The sequence below is a fragment of the Eleutherodactylus coqui genome, chromosome 11, assembly GCF_035609145.1.
Source record: "Eleutherodactylus coqui strain aEleCoq1 chromosome 11, aEleCoq1.hap1, whole genome shotgun sequence".
Classification (NCBI taxonomy): Eukaryota; Metazoa; Chordata; class Amphibia; order Anura; family Eleutherodactylidae; genus Eleutherodactylus; species Eleutherodactylus coqui.
In genome coordinates, this window is record NC_089847.1 from 78834451 (window position 1) to 78859766 (window position 25316).

Here is a 25316-nt window from a genome sequence, read left to right on the forward strand (position 1 = left end):
GTGATATGGGTGGTGGCATAGCTAGTACCTAAGCTAGGGCTAGGCCCATTTACAACCCTGGAGATTCTGGACTTTTGCAAGTACAACGCAGGTGCTATATAAGGAATAAGAACTGCATCACAGGCTTAGAGATCCAGCTACCCAAAGCAGAGAGAGAGAACTACAGCAGTGCCAGGAGAAAAGCAAGCCTGTAGGCCTGTGAGTGACATGGAAGTGGCCAGTGAGAATGGTGACCAAGGTGCTGTCCCCATGCTGGAGGACAGATGACCGGAAGGGGCCCTGATGAACGGGGGCCAGAGAGGATATGTACAAGCCACATGGAAGGAGAGGAAAACTCCCACTGAAGGCGAGACCAATGACAACAAAAATTTGGGAGATGCAAACAAGCTTCAGGACACATGAGACTTGTATAGCAAGATTTTAATGTGCACACACTATTGGGACTATGATAGACTGATGCAATGAAGGGAGTATCTCCTCAGCAGGGACTGTGATGGGTTGTGATGCAGTTTTAGTGGTTTACTGGTTAGCCATTAGCTATGTTAGTAAGTGACAGCATATGTACCTGAGTACTTGAAGTGATACCATGTGTAGATATGATTTTTTCTGACAGGGCACTTCGTTGCAGTTCTATGTGCAGATAAAGGATTATTAGAGAAGAGAGTAGATGATATTTTGCACCTTTGTTGCATTGAATCCACAATGATGCGGAGCTCCTAAATTGGTGATATACTGGCACCTACAGTGCCTGAGGCCGTGATGAAGTCATACTGCGGGCCTTTGAGAAAATAACAAGAGTACAACAATGAATACGGAGTATTATGAGGACTGTGGTTAGTCAGTATTGAAGTTTAAAGATCCCTTGATGTGAAACTATGGATATATGAAATAAGTGTGAAGTGCAGTTAAAGACGCGTAACATTCAAGTATGTTATATGTGTGACTTAAGTTTAAAACTACGTAACGCTTAAAGTACATGTACCCTCCTATGGGGTGAATAGTTAACCGTAGTTCAGTAAAGTTTGGTTTGTTCAAACATATGTGCTGCCTCCGCCTCCATCTGTCACCGCCGCTCCATACACAACACCACCACCTGCTTCAAAGGCAAAACCTATTCTTTAAATGGCAGAGACCCAATTCTCTGCGGTCAATTGAACAAACCCCCAGATCAACATTCTACATTAATACCAGTAACCCTCTGTATTGGCAATCAAATTCTGTGTGGATGGGGCAAACAAGACACGCAGGCTTTCACTATGAGTCCTGGCATTTATACAGTTTTTAACAGAAACTCCTAAAGAAGATTCCTGTCCATAGGCCCAGTTATGTGCTGCCTTATCCCTGAATATGGCATGCAACTGAACATGCAGCTATTTTATTTCTCACCGATTGCATATGAATCTGTAAAAACAAATCTATAATAACCCCATATCCAAAATGCTGTCCTAGAAATATATGAAAACTGCAGAAAAATATGAGTAGATTAATAAACACCAAAACAAAGGTCATTGTGCTTCGACAGAGAAGTAAAACTTTACAAGCCACCTGTTTCCTGCTGGACAGATCTGTGGTGGAAAATACAAGTTACACATATGCTGGCTTGGAAATCTGCCCAAGCAGGGAGCATCAAACAGGCAATTAATGTCTTTTATGTTCTAGTCTGATAACAAGGTCCCATAGATTTTCTAAATGATTCTCGATGGGAGTACCTATAAAATCTTATTTTCTGCAAACTTGACCTCTCTCCAGACCAATTCAATTCACTATGGGTTCTATAAAATATTTTAAAGGAAGCCTTTTAATCAAGGAAATGCTTATTTAGATTGGGGCATCTATGCAAGGTCACATCAAAAGTGAATTAAATTGAACAATTATACGCTTCACACTACGTACATTCTAATCACTGATTGGCTGAGCGATTGAACCCTACATAGCGACCATGTTGGATTTTATTCTTTGGTTCAGGATCAGCATTAGGGGGCAACCTGCGCAATTGTGCAGGGTCTCCATTTCCAAGGGAGCGCCCAGGCAATGTGAGACACTGACTGCCGTGTGCAAGTGCATAGACAGGTTGCTATACTGTCCCTGCATGAAGAGGGTACCACTTATTCAACCCTGTGGCATAGATTAGAGGCCCCCTGTTCCTATGACTACCTGCCATACAGGGAGCAGACAAAAGCAGAGGATGCAAAAGATAAGCAGGAAACTCCACCTACATCCCGTCCCTGCAGGCAACATGTGAGCCTCTACCAGTGAGGCGTTAAGTGGTCAAGTGGAGAAGATATATCTGTCTCTATATGACTTATGTATGTATGTATGTGCGTATCTACACTATATGGACAAAAGTATTTGGACGCTGCATGTTTTTCAGAATAAGTGCTTTATTATCCTATGTAGTAACGTGTTGGCCCTCCTTTTGCTTGTATTACAAGTGCAGGCACTCTTTCCACAAGTTCTCTGTAAGTCTGGGTAGGAATAGCTCGCAATTCCTCGTGCAAGGCTGTGAGAAGAAATTGTTGTGAGGATGGCCGTGGGTGGCGGTGTCATACCAGACGCTCCAGTTCGTCTCACCAAGCGCTTGACCTGGTGAATGAATAGTTATTACAAGATGAGCAACTTTTTATTTACCTGTGCCCTTTCCAGCATAACATTCGGTAAACTCAGTATTTGCGTATTTTCTGATTTTCTGCAGTGTCCAAATACTTTTGTCTATATAGTGTATGTGTATACTGTATGTGTATATACAGAGGTGTAACTAGAAGCTGCTGAGCCCCAGTGCAAAATTTGGAACTGGGCCCCCAACTATAAAGCTTCATTGGTAGTATTGCTTTGCAATATGGGGAAGAGAGACTTTATGGGCCCCCTAGGCTCCTAGGCCCAGGTGCGACCGCACCCACTTCCCTCCCTATACGTACGCCCATGTCATATATACATGTATATATTTGCCTTGTATGTGTGTATATATACATAGTCTACTCTATGTATGTAGGCGTATGCTTATGTGTGTGTACATACACTACCTGTCAAAAGTTTGAGAACACCAATTTTTCCAGTTTTTAATATTTACACAGTTTAATGTCTCAAATGTATTTCTAAATCAAAGCATAGAACAAATAAGATGATATGAAAATAATGGATTAACTTTGCTTCATCAAACTGAATCTAGATTTTTGACTTTTCAAAGTAGCCCTCTCTAGCTGATATAACAGCTTTACACAATTGAGGCATTCTTTCTACAATTACATTCAGATATTGTTCAGAAATTTCTTCCCAACATTGTTGCAGATGTTCCCACAAATGTGCCGCACTTGTAGAATGCTTTGCTTTCACCTCTCTGTCCAGTTCATCCCAAACAAGTTAAATGGGGGTTGACTCTCGAGACTGTGCAGGTCATTCCATTCTTTGAAGCCTGTCAGCTTATTCTTGTCTTCTTAAGTAGTTCTGATATAACCTAGAAGTATTTATTGGATCATTGTCTTGATGTAATATAACCCCCTGACCAAGTAGACATACAGCAGAAGGTATTGCATGGCATATTAAAATGCTGTGGCAGCCCTTCTTGTCCAGTGTGTCAGTCACCCTGTGCAAGTTGCCAACTCTGGATCCAGCAAAAGAGCCTCAGACAATCACGCTTCGTCCTCCATGTTTGACAATTGGTGTCACACACTCAGGAACCATCTTTTCATCAACTCGATAGTGCACGAAAACCCTGCAAAATTTTGATTGATCTTTCTTCCACACTTCACAGGTCTACTGGAGGAGCTACTTGGCCAAGGCAAGTTTTTTTTTTTATTTTGCAATCTTAGCATTGGCTTTCTTACTCATACTTTACTTGTCAAGCCTGCAGATAGAAGTCTTCTTTTCAGAGTTGAAATGGAAACTTTTGTGCTGTGAGATGCCAATCACGCAGACTGTTGACTTTCAAAAACTTCTCATCCGATTTGGTAGTGGCCTTTGGTCTGCCAAACCTCTTCCTGTCAGCGGCTCCTCCAGTCTCCGAATGACTTTTAATTGTATAGGAAACTGTACTGACTGCCACCTTGGCTTTCATGGCAATTTCTCTATAGGACAGGCCTTCACTTCAAATGGCTAATATACGCTACATCACAGGAAATAGAAGATTCGGCCGGCTGGAGGTTATGTGACTCTAGGGACTGGAAGAGCGAGGAGAAGATCTGGTAAGAAGACTGCTTAGGGAGGAATAATTAAGCACATTTTTTTTTTCCAATGACAGAACCCGCTTAAAATAATAAATTCAGACTATTGTTGCGTTTTAGGTTAAAATTTTCATAATATTTTTATGTTCTTAACTTTACATTTGAACCATATTGTGCCTATATGAATGTACTGTATATTATGCCTGTATGTATATATGTGCCTGCATGTGTCTGCATGTATGTGCCTGTGTGTAAGCATGTGCCTGTTTGTATAGCTGTGCCTAAATGTGTCTGCATATGATTGCCCATATATGTGTGTGTTTGTGTATATGCACAGACATGTGCAGTACTTATATAGAGGATTGCTGAAGAATAGTAGAAAATGTAGATACAGGTAAACTTACAGGGATTCTATCATCAGGTTCATGCTGCCCAAACCCAGGACAGGGGTATCTGTTGCCCTCGTGGGTATTTTATCCTGAAACACTGGTGTTTCAGAATAAATACACTTCAAAAAGTATTTAATCTGAAACACTGCAGCATTTCAGATAAAACACCCACGAGGGCAACAGGCAGCCCTATCCCGGATTCATGGAGCCTGTGGGTCGGGCAGCATGACCTGATAAAACAATCCCTTTAACAGTTATAAGAAATGACTGAATACAAAACTATATGGTCTGCTGAGATAGGATAAATTTGCTTACCCAAAATTTCCATTTCCTGGAGTCCATAGGCAGCACAAACGAAAATGTGTTAAGTCCCCTAGGTACAACCAGAGACAGGTTAATAAGCAATAATGAACTAATTAATCAATTAGCCTACTCTATATAGCAAGACATTGTATTATAATAAAGCAATACTAAATTATAATTTAGGGTGGGAGATGTGTGCTACCTAAGAACTCCAGGAAATGGAAATTTCGGGAAAGCAAATGTATCCTTTTCTGTGGCAGCACAAAATGGGATTTGTAATACAGTGAAATTAAATGGGTGGGATAGTGGATGCGGCTTCTGGCACTCTGTTGTGAAACTTTGAGCGTTCTGTGGATAGTTTGTCTAGCCTATAGTATAGATGAATGTGACCATGTGGTAGCTTCGCAGGTTTGGTCAAATGCTACATGTTCAACTTTAGCACAGGATTTAGCTGCAGAATGTGCTATCATATGCATGGTGGAAGATAGCCCTGAGAGGTCAGAACATTTTTTGATTGGCCCTTTAATCCAAAATGATTGGCCCTCTAACCCACCTAGGGAGGGTAGTTGTGCAGGTCTTTTGTCCTTTATTAGGACCTTGGTGTAGTAGTAGCAGTGCCTCTGAGTCCTATGGATATGCAGTAAGACTGCTTTATTGATATCAAGAGAATGCCGCTTTACCTGTTCTCGATCTTGAGGATCTGGAAGGAGTACAGGTAAGTAAATTTTCTGATTAACTTTCTGTGAAAGTTAAGAATTTCAGAGAGGTTGTCCATTGACCCAAGTGGCTGCTTGGTAATAGAAGAACGCCACAGTTAGATCCCATGCAGGATCCGGGAAGGCAAGAGTTATGTTTTTCAGGGCTCTTAAGAAAGTTCTAACCATATGACTGTTAGACAACTTTTCCTGTAACTGCACATTAGTGGATGTAAATTGCACTTTGAGTGGATTCAACTTTAATTTTTCCTTTAGGCCATTTTGTGAGACTTGCAGGATAGCAGTCAGAGAATCCAGACAGAGGCTGTTCTGACCACACCATGTTCTAAAGAGACTATTATATACCTTGATGATAGTAGGTCTGTGGGCAGGCAACATAATAGTAATTACTTATTTAAGGAAACCTAATTTTCTTAGCTTTTTACATTCAGCTTCCAGGCTGTGAGATGCTGTTTGTGAGCATGTGGATGCAGAATGACCCTCTGGGAAAACAGATCCACTGCAGGTGGAAATCTCCAGTAGTTGCCCTTCATAGCACCTATCCAGAGAGAAGCATATCCAATGGAGCCAGAATAGGAAGATGCCAATCTCTTTGGCTTGTTTCTCTAAGCACCTCCCTCAGTACTTTGGGTATAAGAGGTAGAAGAGGGTACACATATACAAGTTTTCCTCCCAGCTTACAGATTGTCAGTAACTAAGCTTGCTGAGAGTACTACCAGGAGCAGAGGTTTGGCTTTCGCATTCTCCTCTGTTACTATGGCATCCAGCATTGACCTCTCCATGAGATAGTCCACTTTAATATTTTGAACTCTCCTAATATCAATACTGAGATCTCCAGTACATATTCTGCATCAGTGGCCTCTATTTACTGGCTATCTACCGGCGTTTGGTGCCTCCCTACTTTATTATAGAAAAAACAGTGGGTAACTCGTCTGACTATACTAAAACATGACGATTTCGGAGATAAGCCTGAAAGTGGTACTAAGCTATTCTGACCGCTCTCCATTCTTTTATGTTAGAGGATAAGGCTTTGTTCTTCTTCCACATTCTTTGGAACCAAGGGTATTTCACATGGGCACTCTATCCGTAGCAATGATTCTCTGGTGCTGGGGAACAAAAACCTCCTACACAGGAGATATTCAGGGTGTAACCACCACTGCAGAACATGGCAAATAGAAGAATGGATTAATATGGCCCTGTCTAGGTACCTGTGGCATCTGTTCTAGGAGAAAGAACATTGCTCTACAATGTTCAAATGCGCGCCTTTGCCCATGGAATGAGGTCTATAGCATAAGCAGACTCTCATGGCAAATGAGACAGTAGTCCTGTGGTGGGATATAAGGGTCTTTACTGATCAAAGTATTGTCTCTATTCTCTCTGGAGACAGTTTCCTCTAGGAACCACTGGGAGTCAAAAAATATATTCAATTAAAGTAAATGGACTTTTATTGATCCATTCGCATTAGTGTGTAAATACTGTGTAGACTCGTGCGAGAAAAAGATTGCAGCATGCACTATTTTTCCGCTACCACACAGTGTGAGCCCTATACATTTGTATAGGCAGCGTATGCATATGGCTGGCGATTCATATGCAGCCCCGCTATGAAATAGAGAAAGGAATTTTAAAAAAAACAAGTTACACAGCACATGTCCGTGTGCGTGAGATATGCCGTCATGCACACTACACTTGCTGCCATATGCGGTTATTGCCAGCTCACACAGACCGGTAAAAGGCTGCAGGACTCCTGCAGCGTTTTACGCATATGGTTGTCTGAATGATGCCTAAGTTGCAGAACTTGTGAGCTGTGAGTGGAGCTACAGCGCTGCGGCCGGTAAACAAGCTGTATGCATGCTGGAAATTGTAGGTAACAGTCTGTTGTGTTGTGCGGAAGTAATGCATGTAATCGCAGCAGCTGCAAGGGGCGAAGTGCAGAGCGGCAGATAGAAGGTACAGGTTGCACATACTTGGCTGAACCTATTAGATTTCCGCATTTTTAGAATTTTCATTTTGTGTCCTGGAAAACCCCTTAACTACTTGAGGAGGCCTTCACTAACAAATTGTTTAGATATGATATGACTCACATACCCTTCATTCTGAGAACTGAGGTTAATACTATCATAAATATGCTCAGCGCCGATGACATGACGAATGGCAAACATTCCTGTAAAAGTACAAGAATGATCATCTCTGGGATGGCTTGCCAGGCATCTATGCCCAACAGGTTGTCCCATGTAAAAGGAATGTAAGCAGGCAGTCATTCATAAATGAATGACTGCCTGTTTACACAGGCCGATCATTGTTCAGTTTTTATGTGTGCAGAAACAGAACCAAACCAATTGCCATGGATGTTCAGACACTGCATGCATTAGCAATCTTCGTTCTGATTCCAGCGAGAATCTGAACGATGATCGGCCCATGTAAAAGGGCCCTTACAAAGGTGAATTCTTACTTGCGTTCAAACTAAGTTCAGGGTTTCTTTCCTGGAGCTCCAGGAAGATAATTTGCATATTCCTAGTGCATTCTGGGAAGAGTAAAGAGATGCTGTGAGCGAAAAGATTGCTGGGTTTAGCTGAGTCTAGCTACTCAGAGGACTTTGCCAGACCAGAGATTGGAGCTTTACACTTAGTAGAATCTTATAGGTTATATATAGAGATGAGCGAGCATGCGTGGTCATATGTATATGTATATATATATATATATATATATATATATATACACACATTTCCATGTGGTAGCTTTAGAATGCTGTGCAACCCCCAATCCTGGGGTACTACATTTGTGAACACATTCGTCTGTAGAAGCCCTAAGTGTCCCTTTCATTTTAATGGGAATTTGTGCTGTGTGGAAAAACAGAAGTGTCACTCCTCAGTGAGAAATCTGTACACAAGCAAGTCTCATTGGAAAACAGGTAATCCGCATGTGGATCCACAGACACTGCATGTACCAATTTGTTTTTCTGTTACAGATTATAAGATAAATTTATGTCTGGCATGGATTCTGCCAAGTAAAAATAATAACATTATCCTAATAATATCAGCACTTTCCATGATATTCTTGTATTTCCTCCAGTTTGGTTTTATACTGTAATGCAAACACTAAAGCCACACTCAGACCTCATTGGAATTGGTTGCCTGACAGTTCCCACCATTCCACTTGCACGATTTGTGCTCAACTTTCATACCAATATTTAACTTCTTCATGATGTAATGGTTATGCTTTCAAAACACTGGAGGAACAGCAGTGTATAAACTGAACAAGCAAGGAATGCTGAGAGCTGTGAGCTCAGCAGATGACAGAATTGTGAATACAGTCCAAATGTGTTATAATACCTACTGTGACACAACAACAAGAACACAGCAAGAATACAAAAGAGAGCCGCTTCATGTGTGGGAACATTTAGCCGAAGTGTTATAAAAAGGTATTAGGAGCCGCTCACCTAAAGCTCCTGAAGATTCTTGGCAGAGAAAATACAATCTGGCTGGTGGTTGCTCATTTCCCTTTTTTGACAGGTGGATGCCGTTAAATGGATTTAGTTATCAAACAGCGCTGAGACAAGGAGACAGCGGGGTGAGTACTGCATGAATCCTTTTATTTCATTTCACGGGTTAAAAAGATCAGACCAAGGTCAGGCAATGCGTTTCTCCCTATGAGCAGGGGGCTTCGTTAGTCATTGCAATTCATAGTAATAGAAGAACATTTAAACTCCGGTGGGCGGATGCAGCAGGGCCTGCATACACTGAACAAGGAAGGAAAGCCGAGTGATGTGAGCTCAGCACACTGCAGAACTGTGAATACAGTCAAAATATGCTATAATACCTACTGTGACACAACAAGAAGTAACATCCCCAAAAAGTATTGCATTCCCCAAATGAACAAGCATTATTTAGAAAACAAACACATACTCAGTAAAAACACTTAAAAACTTCAAAGGACTACCATTTAATGCTACAACAAGGTCAACGGTCATTACAGGCAACTTGCAGGGATAAACATAAACCTCCAAACAGCAGGATAGTATAACAACCAAAGTACATATACAGTCCAATGGAATAGTATAATGCAGGAGAAATCATTGAAGATGATGGAGGGAAGGCAAATCTATTAAATAGTTTCTTTTCAAGCATATTCACAAACGAAAAGGAAAAGCCACACGAGATGCAGGGTAATAATGGCCTCACATGGAATACTGCGCACAATTCTGGTCACTGGTGCTCAGGAAAGATGTTACAGTACCGGAGGGGGTTCAAAGAAGGGCAACAAAACTAATACATGGAATGAAGGGACTGGAATACCCAGAGAGGCTATCAAAATTGGGACTATTTACCCTGGAAAAAAGGCAGCTAAGGAGTGATCAAATAACTATGTATAAATACATGAGGGGACAATACAAGGATCTCTCCCATGATCTGTTTATACCCAGGACTGCGAGGGTACCGAGGGGGCATTCGCTACGTCTAGAAGAAAGCAGATTTCATCACCAACACAGAAAAGGGTTCTTTACTGTAAGAGCAGTGAGACTGTGGAACTCTCTGCTTGAGGATGTGGTGATGGTAAAATCCATAGAGGAGTTTAAAAGGGGACTTGATGTCTTTCTAGAGCGGAAGGATACTACAGGATATAAATCTTAGGGTAATTGTTAATCCGGGTATACAGGCAGGTAGGAACTATTAGGGGTTGACCAGGGATTAGTCTAATTGCCATTAGGGAGTCGGGAAGGAATTTTCCCCCAAAAGGGCTAATTGGCTCCTGCCTCTTGGGGTTTTTTGCCTTCTTCTGTATCAACAACACAGGAGGATAAACAGGCTGGACTAGATGGACATTGTCTTCATTCGGCCTTACATACTATGTTACTATTTAGTATAGGAAAGTATAATAAAGTGCAAGTGCATACGATAATCAGAATTGGTAAAGTCCAAAATGGAATAAAGCAAAAATGTCCTATATACCCCATATGCTCCAGAAAGGGAATGTGCAGCGAACACAACTGAATATGGATTGGCGGCATGGGTAAATCAACAGGAAAAAATAAAGAGTAGTCAGGTGGCTTCTCTCCAACTTGGGAAATTGCGTTCACGGTTGGTGTGTCACAAGAGTGGTAAAAATAAAAAAAAAACAAAAAACTGTTAACATAAAATAAACGTTAATCTATCATTAAACATTAAACCCCCTGCCCCTCCCTATGGCTCCTCACAATTTTCACACTGCTTATTGCATGCAACCTCTACCCATGCAGCTCCTTACGGCGTCCACCCCGTTTGCTTTCTAATAACTGATTTCCATATGTAATTCCTGTACCGCCTGTGTTCCCCAATGTCAATCCCACCCCCTTTGTACCTCCTGTATCACCCCCACTAATTTGTTTCAAACTGATGGTATATCACATGTAATTGTTGTATTGTCTTTGTTCTTCTGTGCTTGAAACCGCTGCAGAATAAGTTGGCACAACACAAATAAAGATTATTATTATTATGGTGACACCAGTCCGTACATGAGTCGGAACCCATTCCGGACAAAAACAAATAAAAAATAAAAGAAAACAGGGATAAACAAATTATCAACTCAATTCCTTTCCCTTCTTCGGTCTGCTTCTCTCTTCTTCCTCTATGTCTCTCTCCTCTGTTCTCACTTCACAAAACTCGACTTCTGTTTCTTTTTGTTTCTGATCTCTCTCTCTCTTTCTCTCCCTCTCTCTCTCCTTTTTCTCCCTGGTCTCTTTCAGTCTCTATTGAGCAGGCTAGACTTAAAACCCCACCATCTCACTACCTTTTATACCTTCTGCATCTACCAATCCTGAGCTAGGACCCAACTAACTGTCCAATCCCCAAGCTACCTCAGGAGGATTCACTGGAGTGAGGGGGGTTAGTTAACATTCTGCTGAATCATGCAGGGCTAGCTAATGGGAACATTAGAAAGTAACCCCTAATAAACCAGGTACACATACTTTCACATAACTAAACATATATCACATACAACTTTTCATCTTTTATGTAGATTGGTAGCATTTAATCTGCAGTGGCCGCCTAAGTGCTGTGGAACCCCAACTTGGGGGTACTACAAATGTAGATAAATCCAGGCTGAAATAACTGCAAAACATATGCCTGTAGTAGCACCCCCAATCCTACTCCTATTCCACTGGATTGTACTTTGGTTGCTATACTATGCTGTGATTGTTAGGAGGTTTATGTTTATCCTGGTAAATTTCCTGTAATGACGGTTTGCCTTATTGTAGCATAAACGGCAGGTCTTTCAATTTTTAAGCATTTCTAATGAGCACATGTGTTTGTTTTTTAAATAAAGGTTGTTCATTTTATTTTGAGTGTGAGATAATACTTTTGGATGTGACTTCTTGTTGTTGTGTCATGGTTATGTCACATCTAGAGATGAGCGAGCACCAAAATGCTCGGGTGCTCGTTACTCGAGATGAAATTTTCACGATGCTCGAGGGTTCGTTTCGAGTAACGAACCCCATTGAAGTCAATGAGCGACTCGAGTATTTTTGTATATCGCCGATGCTCGCTAAGGTTTTCATTTGTGAAAATCTGGGCAATTCAAGAAAGTGATGGGAACGACACAGCAACGGATAGGGCAGGCGAGGGGCTACATGTTGGGCTGCATCTCAAGTTCCCAGGTCCCACTATTAAGCCACAATAGCGGCAAGAGTGGGCCCCCCCACCAACAATTTTTACTTCTGAAAAACCCTCATTAGCAAGGCATACCTTAGCTAAGCACCACACTACTTCCAACAAAGCACAATCACTGCCTGCATGACACTCCGCTGCCACTTCTCCTGGGTTACATGCTGACCAACCCCCCCGCACGACCCAGTGTCCACAGCGCACACCAAAGTGTCCCTGCGCAGCCTTTAGCTGCACTCATGCCACACGCTGGCCTCATAGCCACACCACCCTCATGTCTATTTATAAGTGCGTCTGCCATGAGGAGGAACCACAGGCACACACTGCAGAGGGTTGGCACGGCCAGGCAGCGACCCTCTTTAAAAGGGGCGGGGCGATAGCCCATAATGCTGTACAGAAGCAATGAGAAATCCAATCCTGTGCCACCTCCATCAGGAGCTGCAAACGTGGGCATAGCAATGGGGAACCCATGTGTCACACACTATTCATTCTGTCAAGGTGTCTGCATGCCCCAGTCAGACCGGGTTTTTTTATAAATAGTCACAGGCAGGTACAACTCCAGAATGGGAAATCCGTGTGCACCCACAGCATGGGTGGCTCCCTGGAACCCACCGGCTGTACATAAATGTATCCCATTGCAGTGCCCAGCACAGCTGAGGTAACGTCAGGTTTAATGCAGGTGGGCTTCGGCCCACACTGCATGCCCCAGTCAGACTGGGGTTCTTTAGAAGTGGACACATGGAGTTACAACTCCGTGTGGACCGACAGCATGGGTGGGTCCCAGGAAGCCACCGGCGGTACATAAATATATCCCATTGCATTGCCCATCACAGCTGAGGTAACGTCCGATTAAATGCAGGTGGTCTTCGGCCCACACTGCATGCCCCAGTCTGACCGGCGTTTTTAATACATAGACACTGGCAGGTACAACTCCCTAATGTGAAGTCCCTGTGGACCCACGGCATGGGTGGCTCCCCGGAACCCACTGGTGGTACATAAATATATCCCATTGCATTGCCCATCACAGCTGAAGTAACGTCAGGTTTAATGCAGGTGGGCTTCGGCCCACACTGCATGCCCCAGTCAGACTGGGGTTCTTTAGAAGTAGACACATGGAGTTACAACTCCGTGTGGACCGACAGCATGGGTGGCTCCCTGGAACCCACCGGCGGTACATAAATATATCCCATTGCAGTGCCCAGCACAGCTGAGGTGACGTCAGCTTTAATGCAGGTGGGCTAAAAATTACTAGGATTACAATGTAGGCGAGGGCCAAAAAAATTGGTGTACCAACAGTACAAATGTACTTCAGAAAAATTGCCCATGCCCAACCAAGAGGGCAGGTGAAACTAATTAATCGCTTTGGTTAATGTGGCTTAATTTGTAACTAGGCCTGGAGGCAGCCCAGTTAAAATAACAATTGGTTCAGGTGCAAGTTTCAACGCTTTATTGAATTGAGAATTGAAACGTATAAACATTGTTTACAAAAGTTATATGACTGAGCCTTGTGGGTCTCAGAAAAATTGCCCATTCGGCGTGATTACGTGAGGTTTCAGGAGGAGGAGCAGGAGGAGGAGGATGAATATAATACACAGATTGATGAAGCTAAAAGGTCCCCGTTTTTTATGGTGATTGAGAACGATGCTTCCATCCGCGGGTGCAGCCTACGTATAGTTTAGGTATCGAGGGTCACGAAAAAGGCATCCTAACATGAAGTCAGCCATGTGTGCCAGGGTACCTGTACGCAACACATGGCTGTCCTCACTCGGAAGATCACTTTCAGGATCCTCCTCCTCCTCAGGCCATACACGCTGAAAGGATGACAGGCAAGCAGCATGGGTACCTTCAGCAGTGGGCCAAGCTGTCTCTTCCCCTTCCTCCTCATGCTCCTCCCCCTCCTCCTCCTCCTCCTCAACGCGCTGAGATATAGACATGAGGGTGCTCTGACTATCCAGCGACATACTGTCTTCCCTCGCCTCCGTTTCCGAGCGTAAAGCGTCTGCCTTTATGCTTTGCAAGGAACTTCTCAAGAGGCATAGCAGAGGAATGGTGACGCTAATGATTGCAGCATCGCCGCTCACCATCTGGGTAGACTCCTCAAAGTTTCCAAGGACCTGGCAGATGTCTGCCAACCAGGCCCACTCTTCTGTAAAGAATTGAGGAGGCTGACTCCCACTACGCCGCCCATGTTGGAGTTGGTATTCCACTATAGCTCTACGCTGCTCATAGAGCCTGGCCAACATGTGGAGCGTAGAGTTCCACCGTGTGGGCACGTCGCACAGCAGTCGGTGCACTGGCAGATGAAACCGATGTTGCAGGGTGCGCAGGGTGGCAGCGTCCGTCTTGGACTTGCGGACATGAGCGCTGAGCCGGCGCACCTTTCCGAGCAGGTCTGACAAGCGTGGGTAGCTTTTCAGAAAGCGCTGAACCACCAAATTAAAGACGTGGGCCAGGCATGGCACGTGCGTGAGGCTGCCGAGCTGCAGAGCCGCTACCAGGTTACGGCCGTTGTCACACACGACCATGCCCGGTTGGAGGCTCAGCGGCGAAAGCCAGCGGTCGGTCTGCTCTGTCAGACCCTGCAGCAGTTCGTGGGCCATGTGCCTCTTCTCTCCTAAACTGAGTAGTTTCAGCACGGCCTGCTGACGCTTGGCCACCGCTGTGCTGCCACGCCGCGCGACACCGACTGCTGGCGACGTGCTGCTGCTGACACATCTTGATTGCGAGACAGAGGTTGCGTAGAAGGAGGAGGAGGAGGGTGGTTTAGTGGAGGAAGCATACACCGCCGCAGATACCAGCACCGAACTGGGGCCCGCAATTCTGGGGGTGGGTAGGACGTGAGCGGTCCCAGGCTCTGACTCGGTCCCAGCCTCCACTAAATTCACCCAATGTGCCGTCAGGGAGATATAGTGGCCCTGCCCGCCTGTGCTTGTCCACGTGTCCGTTGTTAAGTGGACCTTGGGAGTAACCGCGTTGGTGAGGGCACGTACAATGTTGCGGGAGACGGGGTCGTGCTGGGCTGGGATGGCACATCGGGAAAAGTAGTGGCGACTGGGAACCGAGTAGCGCGGGGCCGCCGCCGCCATCATGTTTTTGAAAGCCTCCGTTTCCACAAGCCTATACGGCAGCATCTCCAGGCTGATCAATTTGGCTATGTACACGTTTAACGCTTGAGCGTGCGGGTGCGTGGCTTCGTACTTGCGCTTGCGCTCAAACACTTGCGCTAGCGACGGCTGGACGGTGCGCTGAGAGACATTGCTGGATGGGGCCGAGGACAGCGGAGGTGAGGGTGTGGGTGCAGGCCGGGAGACGGTAGTGCCTGTGTCCTGAGAGGGGGGTTGGATCTCAGTGGCAGGTTGGGGCACAGGAGGAGAGGCAAACCGGAGGCAGTGAACGGCCTTTGTCCCACTTTGTGGGGTGCTTGGCCATCATATGTCTGCGCATGCTGGTGGTGGTGAGGCTGGTGGTGGTGGCTCCACGGCTGATCTTGGCGCGACAAACCTTGCACACCACAGTTCGTCGGTCGTCTGCACTCTCAGTGAAAAACTGCCACACCTTTGAGCACCTCGGCCTCTGCAGGGTGGCATGGCGCGAGGGGGGCGCTTTGGGAAACAGTTGGTGGATTATTTGGTCTGGCCCTGCCTCTACCCCTGGCCACCGCACTGCCTCTTCCAACCTGTCCTGCTGCTGCACTTGCCTCCCCCTCTGAAGACCTGTCCTCAGTAAGCTTAGCAAACCAGGTGGGGTCAGTCACCTCATCGTCCTGCTGCTCTTCCTCCGAATCCTCTGTGCGCTCCTCCCTCGGACTTACTGCAATTACTACTACCTGAGTGATAGACAACTGTGTGTCATCGTCGTCGTCCTCCTCACCCACTGAAAGCTCTTGAGACAGTTGCCGGAAGTCCCCAGCCTTATCCCCCGGACCCCGGGAACTTTCCAAAGGTTGGGCATCGGTCACGACAAACTCCTCCGGTGGGAGAGGAACCATTGCTGCCCATTCTGGGCAGGGGCCCGAGAACAGTTCCTGGGAGTCTGCCTGCTCCTCAGAATGTGTCATTGTAGTGGAGTGAGGAGGCTGGGAGGAAGGAGGAGCAGCAGCCAGAGGATTCAGAGTTGCAGCAGTGGACGGCGTAGAACTCTGGGTGGTCGATAGATTGCTGGATGCACTTTCTGCCATCCACGACAGGACCTGCTCACACTGCTCATTTTCTAATAAAGGTCTACCGCGTGGACCCATTAATTGTGAGATTAATCTGGGGACACCAGAAACGTGCCTCTCTCCTAATCCCGCAGCAGTCGGCTGCGATACACCTGGATCAGGTGCTCGGCCTGTGCCCACACCCTGACTTGGGCCTCCGCGTCCTCGCCCGCGTCCACATCCTCTAGGCCTACCCCTACCCCTCAGCATGGTGTATTACCAGTAGTGCAGAAACAGAACGCTGTAATTAAATGTGCCGCTTATTGGCCTGTGGTTGGAGGCTGACTTCGCTTACGGAACGCACAGCAGAGCCAGGAAAGAATTTTGCGCAAGCCTGTAGTGAGACGTAGGTGCGTATGACTGAGCTAGTGGAATTCACAGCGCAGAAGCAGTCAAGTGTCCAAAGGCCACTAGTAGGCCTTAAGTATTTTGCTTCTATTTTTTTAAAGGCTGAGCTGAGACAGCAGACAGATACTGTACGCGGCGTATATATGTATACTGTTTCCCTCCGGATGGGATGACGGCGGTGATGTAACGGGCAACGCAGAGCCAGGAAACAATTTTGCGCAAGCCTGCTGTAACACTTAGCTGCGTATTAATTAGGACTACTACCCCCAGCAGAGACGCAGTAAACTCAAGACGGTCACAGGCAGCCCAAAGATAGTTTTTTTCCCAAATTTGTTTGAAAAAGCCCACTGCCTATATAGACAGTATATCTCTTTCACCTTTCCCACTGTCCCTGCCTCACCAGTACTGGCCCTATACTCTGTACAATGACTGCAGACTGAGGACGCAATGCTCTGCACGCCCGATATACAAAAAAAAAATAATTGTGCAACACTGCTCACAGCAGCCTCAACAGTACTGCACACGGTCAGATGTGGCCCTAAGAAGGACCGTTGGGGTTCTTCAAGCCTAAAATAACTCCTAACGCTCTCCCTATAGCAGCAGCATCAGCAGCACTTTCCCTGATCTATGTCAGAATGCATCTGTGGCGAGCCACGGGAGGGGCAGATTTTAATACTCGGGTGTCACCTGATCTCCCCAGCCACTCACTGCAGGGGGGTGGTATAGGGCTGGAACGTCGCAGGAGGAAGTTGTAATGCCTTCCATGTCTTTCTATTGGCCAGAAAAGCGCGCTAATGTCTCAGAGATGAAAGTGAAAGTAACCCGAACATCGCGTGGTACTCGTCACGAGTAACGAGCATCTCGAACACGCTAATACTCGAACGAGCATCAAGCTCGGACGAGTATGTTCGCTCATCTCTAGTCACATCCTTTTTTGCACCCCTCTTTTCCTGATAATTGGTGCCTAGCTATTATGCATCACAATACTTACTGTAACTCAGGATCAGTTCATGATAGATAAAGGTAAAGTATTTGTAAAGTTACTTGCTGTATGTAAACTGAAAAACGCTGTTGAAAGGAGAACACACACCTTAAAGTATTTCTTTAATGACTTTGGCTTCCTATTCATAACATAGTCAGCTTCCTGATCATTGCACAGCCAAATTCTTTAGGTCCTGCATAGCCAACTATTAACTATTTCCAAGTTCACAAGTATAAGGTCGCTGATGTATTCAGACCTTTAAACATAGTAGACACAAATGTTTTCCTCCTCTTGGAGTAGTGTCGACATAAGGAATGAAAAACTTTGGCAGTTTCTGCATTCTGATCTGTTGCTATGGATACTCTGTCAAAAATAGATTTATTTGACAGAATCTTCCTGTTACAAATTCAAGCTCTGTAGATGTTATCAATGGTAAAATTACTTCTGCACGCAGCATTTTATTTAATTTCCTCATTGCTCATGAGAGACACAGCTGGAGTTACACATTCTCTGTTACTGACTTTTTTGCGTTTTGTGAACTGAACCAGTTTTTATCCGAATTAGAGGGGCTTTACAAAAACTATACATCTACGAAGGAATATGTTACTGTCATCAAAGGACAATTCAACTGAAAAGGCACAAAACACTCCTATCTTGTATCTATTGTTTAGATTGCTTTAGGCTCCTTTAACATGGAGCGATAAATCGTTTGCAATTGTGTTCGCACATCGTTGGTATGGTGAATGTGGATGACTAAACGATTGCTGTTCACATGCGACGAGGTGCATAAAATGAACGCCACCGAGAAGCGAACAAATTCTTGTTGGTCAGTCAGTTATTTTCCGTATTTACATTGAATGATTATTGTTCAAATTCACACAATCCAACAATTTTTATTGGAATGTTCTGTGTAAAAAGGCCGTTACTCCCACTCCACTGTTGAGTGTATGTAGCTAATAGAGATGAGCGAGCGTACTCGTTAAGGCAAAATACTTGAGCGGGTATTGCCATTTTCGAGTACATGCCTGCTCGTGAGAAAAGATTCGGGGGGCCGGCGGGGGTGAGCAGTAAGTTGCAGGAGTGAGCACGTTCCTCCCCGCTCTCCCCCGCGGCCCCCCACCGGCCCCCGAATCTTTTAGCACGAGTGGGCATGTACTCGAAAATGGCAATACTCGCTCGAGTATTTTGCCTTAATGAGTACGCTCGCTCATCTCTAGTAGTTAACTGTAAAGTGTTGCAGGATACGCTGGCACCTTATAGATAAAAAATGCTATTATTGTAATTATCTTGCTTGGGAGTTTGACTCAGAAGACAGAAGTAGTGAGATTTGACCAGTGACGGACTGGGAGTAAAAAATTAGCTCTGGCACATAATCGACACCATCCAGTTTTCACACCTGTCTCCTAGAACGGTCTCCCCAATATTTGTTAATATTGAGGATGAGTTGTGATTTCTTCTATTATAACTGTGTGACAGGAGCTGTATGATCATCAGTAACTGTGATAGGAGTGTGTGTGTATTCCACTAAGCAGTTTCTGTGTTAGGGTCCATGTAATAGAATCACATTATGCTGACTGAGAAATTGTCTAGTTTGAAAACACATGATCCACATGATCTGAGCTGCTCAGAATTAAAGGGGTTGTCCCGCGATGACAAGTTAAGTTAAACACTTCTGTATGGCCATATACATGCACTTTGTAATATACATCGTGCATGAAATATGTGCCATACAGAAGTTATATACTCACCTTCCCTGCGCTGGTGTCCCCATCTCCATGGTGCCATCTAATTTCAGCGTCTAATCGCCCGATTATACGCGCTTGCGCAGAAGGGTCTTCTCCCTTCTGGTCGGTCCGGGCACGAGCGGCATTCTGGATCCGCCCCCTTCTACGCGTCATCGCGTAGCTCTGCCCCGTCACGTGTGCCGATTCCAGCCAATCAGGAGGCTGGAATCGGCAATGGACCGCACAGAGCCCACGGTGCACCATGGGAGAAGACCCGCGGTGCATCGTGGGTGAAGATCCCGGCGGCCATCTTGGAGGAAAAGAAGGAAAAAGTTGCAGAGAGGGGATTCGGGTAAGTACTTTTTTTTTTTACATTTCAACACATGCCTTGGGTTTGTCCTGCGCTGAACGGGGGGGGGGGGGGGGCTATGCAAAAAAACAAAAAACGTTTCGCCGCGGGACAACCCCTTTAAGATCACATAAGAAAGAGGTCAGGAGGGGAGCTAGCTACATAATGAATGAAAAAAATTAAGCAGACTGGCCTTTAACCCCTTAACGCACAGGATGTAAGTTTATGTCCTGGCTGCAGGGTACTTAACGCAACAGGATGTAAACGTACGTCATGTGGATGTTGCGGGATCAAAAGCTGAACCTGCGCTATCCCATAGCGGAAGCCAGCTGTTACTGATAGGTGGCCTCCCACTTCAACAGCGGGGATACATAAGGACAGTAATCCCTGCTGTTAACCTCCTACATGCGCACTCCCTCTGTAATATCATCGGACCCCCACGTTGTAATCGAGGGGGACCAATGAGTTGCCATGGCAACAGGACGCCAGGTACTGGTGTCTTGGCTTGCCATTGCCTATGATTGCTATTACGAGCAATACTGCAATGCAGTACAGAAGTCCTTTTTTGTGCATTTTCCCTATTTGTATAAAAATGTTAAAACCCCCACATATTTGTACATAGTTGTACAATAAAATTAAACACACTATTTATCCTGCATGGTAAAAGCCATAAGAAAAAACCCTAAAAAGAAGGCAATATGCTTAGTTAGTTTTGCTTCCTCAAAAAATGCAATAAAAGTGATCAAAAAAGCCATATGCACCCCAAAATGGTACCACAAAAACTAGAGTTCACCATTCAAAAAACAAGCCCCCATTTGGCCAATGCAATAGAAAAATAAAAAAAGTGATGGCTTTTGAAAAGTGGAGATGAAAATTCCAAAAACATTCTTGAATCCTCATGGCGTAAATAGGAGAGCTGAGTGCCTCTCTCCTCTCTCTGTTATATTGAAGGAATTTCGAAGTTCCATTACAGACAGAAGCTATATATATGGTCAAATTGGTTACAACTAGTTCCACTGACCAGAGAACACATGGTCAGCAGATGTCAAGCCGCTGTAATTTGGTTCAATCCACTTTTGGGTATGGATATTTTTTAAGTGTATTGGCCCTTTTGTGTAAAGAAGATTATTCTTGCAAGAAAGTCCAGCACACAGCTCTGTCTTGCATACATAAAAATTCTAAAGTCTTTGAAAGAAATCAAGGTCTACATGCATCTAAACTTTTTGTTAGACCTCAACTAATCCAGTGTTTTTATTTTATTTTATTGTAGATCATTATTATTATTTTATTGTACATTTTTCCTTTTTAGCTATTTTTTTTACCTTTTTAAAGCTGTGACATATGTATCATCTAAACTGTATCCTATGTTATCTGGATGAATTAAATCTGAAAATGATTTTCACTTGGAAGCTTTCATGTTCACTAATTTACCAAGAGACCCTCTTGATGGCCCAGAGGGAATGAGAGGTTCTACGAAACCAGGAGCAGAAGATTGTGTTTGCTGCAGCAGCTAGGACCAGCATACTGTAATCTGTAAAAAATAATTGAAGGCATGTAAAAGGGCTGGGATAGGCGTCTACCATGTTGTCAGGTAGCACGGCCCACAGAAACTCTGAACAGAAATAGGATACGACTCAATTCAAAAATCTCAACCAGATATCAGATATTGTATAGTTTCCACATTAAAATACAAATTTTATTGAAACAAGTAAAATAAATTATATAAGACTAATTTTAGTCACAATACTGAAATACCACCCACCACGCGGCCCTCACAGTGGATATATCAGACACAATGTCTCAAGTGAGTGGAAAACACACTTTTATATTAGACTGCACCATTTACACCACATAAATTGTGCTATTGCAGCTCCCCATAGGGAGACCCCGGACACCAGACATACATGGGGAGCTGGGAGGGTAAAGTGATGTCTTGTCACGGCAGCACTTACCAGACTCCTTCCCGGAGGGACACACGCAGCCATGGCCAGAGTATCACTGCAGGCCACCAGGGATACCCATAGGATAGGGAGATACCCAATACACAGGATAACGGGTTGTAGTTGTCACGGGTGATGCCACCATTCCTTTACACACCGGTATGACCCTTGGTGGAGAATAAATGCAGCCACAAATAGTTCTTGAGTATCACGGGTCTCTAGGAATGGTTAGAGCCCAGTAGAACTTTACTTGAAAACTTTAAGCAGGTAATATAAGGCAGTTCAATTAAAGTCTTTACAGTGCAGGCAAGACAGAGGATTTGAGGTCAGGGAGGAAACTCAGGATGACACCAGCCCTGCAGTCCACGTTATCTGCCTGGAAGGGGAACACTCCAGAGGAGGAAAGGGGTTGGGTCACTCCACAGACACTCTGACAGAAATTATTATCTTGCAGTACCTCCACCCAGCCTTGGAGACTTGTGGGTGTGACAATTAAAGTATGTACCTCTATGAGGTGATCGAGGCTCAGGACGGCCGTGTAGGAAAACTTGAGGATTGATAAGTAGCTCTGCACTGGCCTTGAAAATAAGTAGTTACTTGCAAATTTTCTCTTGGGGGGCTCACTCCATTACCATCCAGACTCATGCAACACGGGAAATCTCTCCTCTTCTTCCATCTTCACCACAGGGAGGCTGAAGGTGCCTCCATGTGGCTCTGTGTTAGGTAGAACTCATTTGGCAGACTAGATGGAAGACCTGCTACTCCAGAAGATGGAACTCCTTTCCCGCTCTCAAACACTTCTAATTATACTTTATCTCATTCCACAAGACATGACAGATTTGATACATTTACATGCAGGCTTTGGATTTTATTGAACACTTAACCCTTCTAGCGCTGCAGCTGTGCAACATACAGACTGGAAATGACAAGACAGCTTTGCACAGCGCATCAACATAGGACAAACATGTATGACATTTATGGAGGGGACCAGGATGATGTACTGGGTCACTACACTATCAATTCTGAAACTTTCAACAACATTTGTGAACTTATTCCCCTTTATATTCAGTTGCATTCCAATGACAGCATATAAGACAGTCATATCGTAAGATCTCTGCTGGTACTTGTTTTTCAAATGATTCACTGCAATGAAGAATATTTAACAGCAGGGTGGCAATTTAAGCAGATCATACACGCAACATAGTAGCAAGGTTGAATGGCTGGACTTTATTGTTCCACAGCTCATTGCAATACAGTTTATTCCACAGCCGGATAGTATTATGGTATGCAACTAGAGGAGGACAGATTGCCAGTCCAGGCCTGGATTTGAAATACAAAGGTGTCAGGTATAATACCAGTATAGATCTCTCTACTAAGGCTCGAACTGGCTCAGAGGTGAATCCGCCAATGGGCACTAAGCCAGGAGTGGGCTCCCAGACCCTCACACAAGCATTGCACAGCACAGTATGCTCCTTGCACTGATAAGCAACATCTCAGTTGCTTGTACATTGTGTTGGGTAGGCACGAGTCATTTATGGCTGAGGGCCCAACCACACTGTTCTCTGCACCATCCATTTCACATTCAGAGTGCAGCAGTGTGTCCCAGCCTGACCAAAATCAGAGCAGTGTCCTGCAGTTAAGCATTGCACTAAGACAGGGCAGGAGGCAGGTGTGCTGCATGCGCTACTTTAGGAAATTTCACACCTTTATTATTGCTATAGCTTCTGTTTTCCTGTTAGCTCTCTGCATCACAACTAACAACCAATGTCCACCTTTAGTGCACTCCATCCACATCATGCTGGTACCCAATATAAGCTGCCCGTTCTGTGCACACAAGTACGTGGCTATCTCCTTTGCTGTCCAGGCAATAATATTGCTTGCTTGCTTCAAGTAAGCAGCTCAATAGTGAGGAAAAAGGGCAGATTTGGAAAACAATAATTGTGTTTTCATGTATATGACCGTTGTTGGACTTTAGGCAAAAAAAATCCTTAATGTATTTTATTCAAACTCCCTTTTGCTGCAGTTGTGTGGTTGGGGACGGGCAAGAGACCAAGGTTCCCAATTATAGCAAGCATTGGGGTCCTGATCGGACTCCCATCAATTTAACATTGATTTAACATCTATCCAGTTCTAGCTGAGATAGCAGTAAGAAATGCTTGAATACAATTCTTAACAACCTACCAAACATTGCTTCAAAGGGTTGTTTTATTATAGAAAAACCCCTTTAGTTTGACTGCAATATTTTGTCTTCTTCTGGATCAACACAGTAGGTTTATAGGTTGACTTGATGGACCTATGTCTTCTTTTAACCTTTTTTTAACCATGAATCAATTATGTTGCTAATATGAATGTCACCTGCTCTAAAACCCCTGGTAAGCAGCTGATTTTGCAGGATAAAGCTGCCGTTGGATGCTTATTACTCCTGCAATAACTACTACTGGGAAAATATAGTACTAAATGTGCATCAAAACTGTGAAAATGTGACAAAATCTGCACCACTGATCTGGATTTTGATGTGTTTTTTTATGAATATCCACAGCAGATTTCACACCTTAAGTCCGGATTCGCATCAAAAACCATGTCGAAATCCGCATCAATGGTGTGGATTTTGATGCATTTATTTTACGTCATGACATTTTGATGCAGATATTCTGCTATGGAAAATCTACACCATTTTCCATGATGTGTGAACGTACCCTAATAAATAATGTTTCTGCACAGATCAGGCAGATTATTTCTTTGTCGTACTCTTTTAAATGGTAAACTGAAGAGCCATGTGTTAAAAAGATTTCCTTAAGAAGAAGCTCCAATTTGGAGCCACTTTACAGATTATATTAGGGAATTACATAAATAGCATTTATCCTTTAGCCAACAGCTGCAGTCTGGGACAATCTGAGACGTGAGGATTCTGTCATTCAGGCCCAAATCAGTGATTGTAAAAGTAAAGATCCCTCGTGCAAGCACCTAGTCACAACTGACTCCTAGGGTGACGTCACATCAGGACATTTTTTTAGCAGACTGTTTTTGCAGGGTTTGCCATTGCCTTCCCCAGTCATCTTTACCCCCCAGCAAGCTGGGTACTTATTTTACAGACCTCGGAAGGATGGAAGGCTGAGTCAACCTTGAGTTGGATACCTGAACTAAGCAGGGATTGAACCCGCAACCTTCAGGTTGTGAGCAAGAGTTTAGGACTGCCACACGGGGCTCATAAATGAGTGATAGCAAGGTGTATTTAAAATGACCGCTCAGTGTTGCCGACCAGCTCACATTTTAGTGGAGTAAACAGTGTTGCAGACTTCTAAACTGTAAACCTTCTTTAATCACCCAGAACGCATAACCTAGATTCCTAAACCTTGAAATAGATAATTGGGACCCAAACCGAAATTATATCACACTGTTTATCACAGTTTATAGGAAGTGGAAGAAACATTTCACATCTTCCTTAATTCTGTTTCTTGTTTTAGAAAAGAAAAAAATTATAGAACCCAAATTTTTCCTTCAGTATTAAGAAAAAATATTTTTGAAATGCGTTACAGATTACCATGATTACAGGCATTGCTGCACCCCTCTTCACT

At 44.3% G+C, this 25316-nt stretch overlaps 1 long non-coding RNA gene across 2 annotated transcripts in view; it reads right to left on the reverse strand.

Annotated features, from left to right (window-relative positions):
• Positions 1 to 2382: 2382 nt before the first annotated feature.
• LOC136582003 (uncharacterized) overlaps positions 2383 to 25316 on the reverse strand; it is a 109157-nt gene continuing 86223 nt past the window's right edge. For both annotated transcript variants that reach the window (XR_010787116.1, XR_010787115.1), the window contains exons 3-4: positions 4862 to 4919; positions 2383 to 2583 (exon numbers count right to left, since the gene is read on the reverse strand). This is a non-coding gene — a long non-coding RNA (uncharacterized lncRNA). The remainder of the gene's footprint in view (positions 2584 to 4861; positions 4920 to 25316) is intronic.